The 8,663-nt window shown below is 46.3% G+C and overlaps 1 pseudogene; it reads left to right on the top strand.

Moving 5' to 3' along the window:
* The first annotated feature begins 3,858 nt into the window (after positions 1 to 3,858).
* Positions 3,859 to 4,564, top strand: LOC104672301 (annotated as a pseudogene).
* Positions 4,565 to 8,663: the final 4,099 nt, after the last annotated feature.

The raw sequence follows: 8,663 nt of genomic DNA on the forward strand, positions 1-8,663 counted from the left end.
TAACAGAAGGAGAATCAGAGTCAGTTTCAGGCTTAAACATCGAATATGCCGCAGGTTTATTTGCCCACTTCTTATAGCAGAATATATGAATATTATCATAATAAATAACTACTACCATTTTTCGAGGAGCACTACTGAAGAATCACCTCCTGCTAGTTCTGATAAAAACTCTACTCTGGAAACAGAAAGAGGTCAGTGTGAGTTTGTTTCTACTCCACTTTCTTAACCCTAGCAAAGAAGGTACAGATTTCTCATCCCATTCAATTCAGCTGTGCATATAGGACACAATGTTAACTAGTGGAAATAACACAGACTTTATCCTTCAGGTGAATCTGGTTTGAGTCCAAGCTCAACTCCCTACTAAGTGATTTGGGGCAAATTATTCAACTCCTATGATCCGCTTTTCATCATCTGAGGATAACAACAGCCACCTTGCAGGGATGGGCGCGGTGGCTCACACCTGTAATCCCAGCACTTAGGGAGGCCAAGGCGGGGGGTGGAGGGGAGGGGGGGGAGGATCACTGCAGGTCAGGAGTTCGAGACCAGCCTCCAGCCTGGCCAACATGGTGAAACTCCCGTCTCTACTGAAAATACAAAAATGATTAGCAGGGCGTGGTGGCGGGTGCCTGTAATCACAGGGAGAATGAGGCAGGAGAATCGCTTGAACCCGGGAAGCCGAGGTTGCAGTGAGCCGAGACTGCGCCACTGTAGTTCAGCCTGGGGGACAGAGAGAGACTCCTTCTCAAAAAAATAAATAATAAATAAATAATACCCACTTTGCAGGATACAGGAAAAGAGTAGAGATATTAGTAAAGTATCCAGGCCAGTGCTTGGCACTCAGAAGGAAGTAAATAAATGGTATGTGGTGGTAGTAAGAGAAACTCCATCTTGCAGTAACTTCATAGCATATATTACTACTTGACATATAAGTTTTAATGTCTGTCAACTCCCCCGCCCAAGAATGTAAGGTTTTTCAGCTCAATGCTGAATCCTAGCATCTTGAATAGTGTTTAGTGCTAAATAGATACCTGGCAAATGAATGAATGGGTGAAAAAATAAGAGGAAGACTGGGCTCATCAGACCTGATTAACCAACTGCGCATCAAATACTTAAGCATTATTAAGAACACAAAATGAGGCCGGGCACGGTGGCCTACGCCTGTAATCCCAGCACTTTGAGAGGCCGAGGCGGGCCGATCACGAGGTCAGAAGATCGAGACCATCCTGGCTAACACAGTGAAACACCAGCTCTACTAAAAATATAAAAAAAATTAGCCGGGCATGGTGGCGGACACCTGTAGCCCCAGTTACTCCGGGGGCTGAGGCGGGAGAATGGCGTGAACTCGGGAGGCGGAGCTTGCCGTTAGCCGAGATTGCGAGCCACTGCACTCCAGCCTGGGCTACAGAGCGAGATACAGTCTCAAAAAAAAAAAAAAAAAAAAAAAAAAAAAAAAAAAAAAAAAAAAAAGAGAGAGAGAGACAAAACCCTCAATACAGTCTCCGGCTGAGATGTCTCCAACATCTGCACTCTCCATTTCCGCTGTCATTCTAGGGTAGGGTTTAGAACCTCAGCACACTGACATTTTGAGCCAGATCGTTTTTTGAGTTCTTGGGGGTGGGGAGTGGGATAGGAACCCTGTGAACCTTGTAGAATGTTTAGCTGCAACCCTGGTGTCCACCCACTAGATGACAGTAGCACCACTCGGTAGTGACAACAAAATTGTCTCCAGAGAGTATCAACTGTGCTCTGGGAGGGGGGCGCTGGTTGAGAACCCCTGGTCTAGGGACATATTAGTGCCTTTGCTCACCAAAATTTTCCCTCCTGAAGTCGCCAAGACGTAATTCATCCTTTCCATAGATAATAAACACGAGAAACAGCTGGTCTCTACCCCGCCCAACCAGGGAAGGGCCCGAGCCTAGGTATCGGAAACGTCGAAGAAAAATTTCATGTCCTCAAGGAGTGCACCATCAACGACAAAAACCCCAGGATGAGGACTGATGACACCACTACCCCCATCTTCTTGAAGCATCCTGATCCTCTGAACTCTCCGGTCCTGTCTGTAACGTTTCTCAGGGTACTCCATCTTAACTCGCCTAACGCTGTAATTTGTTTCTGGTGGGTTTATCCACTCCAACAGTTTAGGGTCTCGCTGAGGGTAAACAGCGTTTCTGTGCTGTCTTCGTGTCCCCACCGCTCAGCACAAGGGCGCAGTCGAGCTTTAGGAAACAAGTGTTTTCTTAGCGTGAAGAGCAAGAGTCACCGAGCCCTTTAAAGGAGGCCCCACTGGGGAACCCGAAGGGACGGAAGCTCCGAAGGGCAACAAGGCAGGCACTCCGGGCTGCCTCGTGCTCCACGCGTCCCCAGAGGGCCCAGTTCACTCTGCATCACGCAGCCACTCCGAGTTTTTGCGTCCAGGAACCCAGAGTGCAATCTGACAGCCTCAGGACAGAGAGCGGAGCGGCAACCCTTAAGCCCCACCTCACCAGAAAAGGCCCTCAGGAGCGCGACGCGCCTACCACGCCATCTTCTCTACTGCTTCATGCCGGAAGCCCTTGCGGAGCACGCCGGAAGCTGTTGCGGGGCACGCCGGGAACTGCAAGACGGAAAGACGCATGCGCAGTAGCTAAGCCTAAAAAGCCAGGAGCGAGTCTTGCCAACTGTGGCACTAAAGGACCGCCCTCTCTGCATGGTTTCCGCCCTTCGCTAATTGACAGCAATTCCGTCAATGAAACCCGCCTTGCGTCATATGCTGGGACCAATCACAATGCCTGAGAACCCAGGGCCCGGATCCAGCTGGGTACCCTTCCTGTTTTACGGTTAGGTGAGAACAGCCCTGATAGAAAATGTGGCGCTTGCTGCGTGCCATGCGTAATTGTAAACATTTATACACTAACTCATACTTACAGCAACCCTACTAAGTCAATTACATTACCATTTTCATCTTCCAGATGAGGAAGCCAAAACAGTTTAAGTGACTTTCTGTAAGGACTAGAACTTTTTTTTTTTTTTTTTGAGACGGAGTCTCGCTCTGTTGCCCAAGCTGGAGTGCAGTGGCGCGATCTGGGCTGCACTCCAGCCTGGGCGACAGAGCGAGACTCCATCTCAAAAAAAAAAATTTTTTAGGCCGGGCGCAGTGGCTCAAGCCTGTAATCCCAGCACTTTGGGAGGCCGAGACGGGCGGATCACGAGGTCAGGAGATCGAGACCATCCTGGCTAACACGGTGAAACCCCGTCTCTACTAAAAACTACAAAAAACTAGCCGGGCGACGTGGCGGCGCCTGTAGTCCCAGCTACCCGGGAGGCTGAGACAGGAGAATGGCGTGAACCCGGGAGGCGGAGCTTGCAGTGAGCTGAGATCCGGCCACAGCACTCCAGCCTGGGTGACAGAGCGAGACTCCGTCTCAAAAAAAAAAAAAAAAAAAAAAAAAAAATATAAAAAAACTAGCCGGACGAGGTGGCGGGCGCCTGTAATCCCAGCTACTCGGGAGGCTGAGGCAGGAGAATGGCGTGAACCCGGGAGGCGGAGCTTGCAGTGAGCCAAGATCGCGCCACTGCACTCCAGCCTCCTGGGCGACAGAGTGAGACTCTGTCTCAAAAAAAAAAAAAAAAAAAAATTGTTTCCTAACTCTTTTGTGTAACAAGCTGTTGTTCCTATGATACTAAATTTTTAAGGAATTTTTCTAATGTTACAAATATTTAATTTTGTCTTTGTGAACAGTAAAGATCCTTTACTTTTTGATTGTTTCAAATGCTTTGAAATCATTCAGTTGATTGTACAAATCATGGACAAATGCTTAGTGTGAAAATTATGGTGGAAGTATATCTATTGGTTTTAAAAATTCAACAGTAAGGATCAGTAGCTGCAACACCAGAAAGATGGCGGAGCAAGAGCAAAGAAAAATCCCTTTGGTTCCAGAAAATCTCCTGAAAAATAGGAAGACTTAAAGAAGGAGCAGTGGAAAGGAAAAGGGTTCAGGTTTAAGCGACTGGAATCATTCCTACATGATTCCAGAAATGTGACAATGTGTGTCTCAGATGACTAAAGTGAAACCTCGTGCCTTGGAAGTGCCAGAAAAACATTCCTTGACCTTTGTTGTACACATCAAAAGGATTAATGGCGTGAACTTACTGGTGCAGAGAACCATTGCAAAACTTCGCCTAAAGAAAATTTTTAGTGGTGTCTTTGTAAAAGTCACCCCCCCAGAACCTAAAAATGCTGTGTTTAGTGGACACTTATCTGATCTGGGGATTTCCAAATCTGAAGTCTGTCTGGAAACTCATTCTGAAACATGGACAAGCCAAGGTCAAGAATAAGACCATCCCTCTGACAGACAACACAGTGATTGAGGAGCACCTGGGGAAGTTTGGTGTCATTTGCTTGGAAGACCTCATTCATGAAATTGCCTTCCCAGGGAAGCATTTCCAGATCTCATGGTTCTTGTGCCCTTTCCACCTCTCAGTGGCCCATCATGCTACCAAAAATACAGTGGGCTTCCTCAAGGAGATGGGCACACCTGGTTATTGGGGTGAATGCATCAATCAGCTCATCTGCCAGCTGAACTAGACCCAGGTGCCAAACTACAGTAAAAAACAAAATTTTTTTTTTGAGATGGAGCTTTGCTCTCGTTGCCCAGGCTGCAGTGCAATGGCACGATCTCGGCTCACCGCAACCTCCGCCTCCCAGGTTCAAGCAACTCTTCTGCTTCAGTCTCCCGAGTAGCTGGGATTACAGGCATGCACCACCACGCCCAACTAATTTTGTATTTTTAGTAGAGACGGGGTTTCTCCATGTTGAGGCTGGTCTCGAACTCCTGACCTCAGGTGATCTGCCCACCTCGGCCTCCCAAAGTGCTGGGATTATAGGCGTGAGCCACCACACCTGGCCAAAACTGCAGTAAATTTTTATCAATGAAGTGGAAGCATGTGTGTTTGTTTTTTTTTTTTTGAGGTTCTTTATCAAGTATCTTCAGAGATTATTTCCTGCTTTATCTTCAAAAACTGGAAAGGAAGGGTTAAAGAAAAGACAGTAGCTTATGTTCATGGCAAGTACCTCTCATCACAGTCCAGTTCCAAGGAAAAATTCCAGCGTTTTCTACATTGGCTGCCGCCTCGTCTGCTGAAGGAGTCCTGCTTTGTTGCATCTTCCATCCTAGGGTTTAATGTTGGTAAATGAGTAACTCTGGCATTTGTACAAGGCTCCCTAAGACTCCTGGAGCACTCGACCAAGCCCGGGGACATAACTGCATCTGCAGATTCCTGGGGACTTGTTTTGAAAAATACTTGAAATACACATAGGAAGAAAGGCCCAAAAATAAATGTTAACTTGTCAAAAAAAAAAAAATTCAACAGTAAGCTTTCTTAGTTTTTCCTAAAAGGTGCATCGTATCCAAACACTGTAAAGCTTAATTTTTAATGTTAGCACTAAGATTGGTGCAACTCAAGATTCATTATCCGAACTGTGGCAGAAATGAAAAGTGATTCAGATAGTTTTCCTAAATCTGAAAATCTGAAATGCAGTGCAAGAGGTAGCTTGCTTAATTCCTTTCACAGGAGGGATTCGGACTAGAGGAACTGCTTTAGGCAAAGTACATGCATTATCAGATTTGGGTGAACTGTGCAGGAGAAAAGTCTTACAGATGCTTGACTGAAGAAGGCATTTCAGTACAGCCCATCTACCATTGCCCAGTGGAGGATTAATACATGAAGGAATCCTAGGCACGTAGCAAATTTGGTTGATGTTTCAAACAGTGCCCTCGCGTTGGTCCCCAGTGAACCCACAAAAGAAAAAGCGACAAGTGTAGAAAAGATTCAGAAACAAAAGTATGCTTTTTGTTTGCGTGGATTTCTACTGGGACGAACAGTAAAAACGTGAAGTATGGGCAAAACTTTTTGTTTCCCACTTGAGGGCACTTCAGAGAGTCTATACAGGAGAGAATTCAGTCCACAGAAAGAATGTGGGGAGAGTTTCAGCAAGTATTTACGCACTAGAAAACCTCTAAGAGAAGAGTAACAGGGCAGCCTTCATTATACATGACAGGGAGGAGTAACCAGGAAATGCAGGAGTAAATGCTTCAGTGGCATGACTCAACAAATATTTGGAAAATCCTTTATGAACTCCAATCTTTTGTTACCAATTGTCCATTTGGATAAAAGAGGCTGCTGGGCATTCTTCCACAGACTCACCTGAGACATTCAACACTGTTCTTAGTAGTTTCAAAAGTTAACAGAAACCCTAGGAGTTTCAGTTTTGAGATTTAGTTTGATTCTAAGCCCTCCTGTTCTTCCCCTCCATCTGAGATATCTGAGCTTGGGCATGGTGGCTCATGCCTGTAATCCCAGTACTTTGGGAGGCCAAGGCAGGAGGATCACTTGAGCTTTGGAGTTCAAGATCAACCTGGGCAACACAGCAAGACCTCGTCTCTACTAAAAACAAAAAAATAATAACCCAGGCATGGTGGCACATGCCTGGAGTCCCAGATACTCAGGAGGCTGAGGTGGGAGGATTGCTTGAGCCTGGGAGATTGAGGCTATGGTGAGCCCAACCTGGGCAACAGGTGAGACACTTGTCTCAAAAATAAAATGTATCTGAGGTTCTCAAGGTGAGCTCAAGGTTCCAGTCTGCTTAATGGCAGGGAGAACTCTAGGTCTGGGATGGTCCCAGCACTGTACTTAGAATAGTGCAGGGGAGAGGTCAGGAGACTAGACGGGGTCAATGATACAGTTCTCTGAAATAACTGTGAAGCCACGGTAAAGCTGCTATCTGAACATGCTAAAATAAAGCATCCTTCTTGTTTCCTGGAAATCATCTGCTGGTTTATGGAGGATATATTTGTGAGAACTTTAGTACTAATGTTTAAGGCTAAACCTAGGATTATGTGTTTCTCATATTTCATTTTTAAAGCAAGCCTCAATAGATTTTATTATCATGGTGTAAGTAATCTGTTCTCATATCATCTGATATCATTTTAGTAATCCAATCTCATCTCAAGCTACAGAAAACCCTTCTTCCACTCCCCACCCCACAAATTCCAAGGTTATTAGACATCATGTTATGCGCAGCAGCTGAGTACTGGCTAAGCTATGACTTCCCCCCTGGAGGATTCTCACTCCACAATTGGAACTGTCCTGCTCCTGCCTCCCTGCCCAAGTTTCTCCCCAGTTGTCTATCATCCCTTAGTCCAGGAAGACAAGACACCTTACTGTCTACACTGATCTGGGCAAATTTGCTTTTGCCCTGTATCTCATCTGTTTTCTGAGGCACAACTCACTGAATATACGACAGAGGTAGTTAACAAACCATTCTTTGAAATCTGCACTCACATGAAGGAGGCAATCCCTACCCCCTACCCCCCACCACAGCCCATTCATCAAGAGAAATGCCTGTTTTGTGCATTAGGCAACGTGCCGGGAGACAAAGAATAAGGGAAGTGGGCCAGATAGGAAAGGAGGGTTGTCTTGTCCCCTTGAACTGACCTCCCGTAAGATTTGTCCCAGACAGCAACGTCTTCCTTCCCTATCATCTACAATCTTGGGAGCTCCTACGTGGTCCCATTAGTGTTGCATCAGCTCAGTCTAGCATCCGTGGGAAGCCAGATCTCTTTTGAGGGTCAAAGGCTAGGTAGAATGAAAATGGAAAGGTTCCAGAGCTCCAGCAGAAGAGTCACTCCCCCAACTGCCCTTTTCTAAGCTCTATTAAGATAGGCCAGGTTGGCTGGGTGCGGTGGCTCACGCCTGTAATCCCAGCACTTTGGGAGGCTGAGGCGGGCAGATCACGAGGTCAGGAGATGGAGACCATCCTGGCTAACAAGGTGAAACCCCATCTCTATTAAAAATAAAAAAAATTAGCCAGGCGTGGTGGTGGGCACCTGTAGTCCCAGCTACTCGGGAGGCTGAGGCAGGAGAATGGCGTGAACCCAGGAGGCAGAGCTTGCAGAGAGCCAAGATTGCGCCACTGCACTCCAGCCTGGACAACAGAGCAAAACTCCGTCTCAAAAAAAAAAAAAAAAAGAAAAAGATAGGCCAGGTTATGCTACAGAAACACACACCACCAATGTCTCAGTGGTTTAACAGAACAAATGTTTATTTCTTGTTCTCACAAAGTCCGTTATCAGTCTGGAGACTCTCGGGAATAGCCGCCCTCCATGCAGTGGCTCAGTGTTCTGGACTGCTTTGATTTCATGGCTCCTCTCTCTGTATGTGGTTCCATGATTAAGGCAGGAAAGGAGAGCACTGGTCTTGTACCAGCAAAAAAAAAAAAAAAAAGAAGAAAAAAAAAGAAAAGCTTCAGCCAGAAGTGAGGCTGCTTCTACTCACAACTCATTGACCAAAACTATTTCATAACCTCGTCTTAGTGCAAGGAGCAGGAAAGCAAAACCATTATTTTTACTGTTCACTACAAGTTCCATGAGGGGATGTAATTTTGTCTCTTGGCCACTCCTGTGTCCTCAGAGTATAGGACAGTGCCTGGCACATCATAGGCCTTCATTAAATTGACCAGAATGAATGAATGCAGTGCCAGAAAGCAAGCCACACATGATCTGGGAAAAGAAACAGAATCCTGGAGGTCTTAGGTTAAGAATGTGCTGGGGGCCGGGCGTGGTGGCTCAAGCCTGTAATCCCAGTAATTTGGGAGGCCAAGATGGGCGGATCACGAGGTCAGGAGA

This window comes from Rhinopithecus roxellana, chromosome 20, assembly GCF_007565055.1.
Source record: "Rhinopithecus roxellana isolate Shanxi Qingling chromosome 20, ASM756505v1, whole genome shotgun sequence".
Lineage (NCBI taxonomy): Eukaryota > Metazoa > Chordata > Mammalia > Primates > Cercopithecidae > Rhinopithecus > Rhinopithecus roxellana.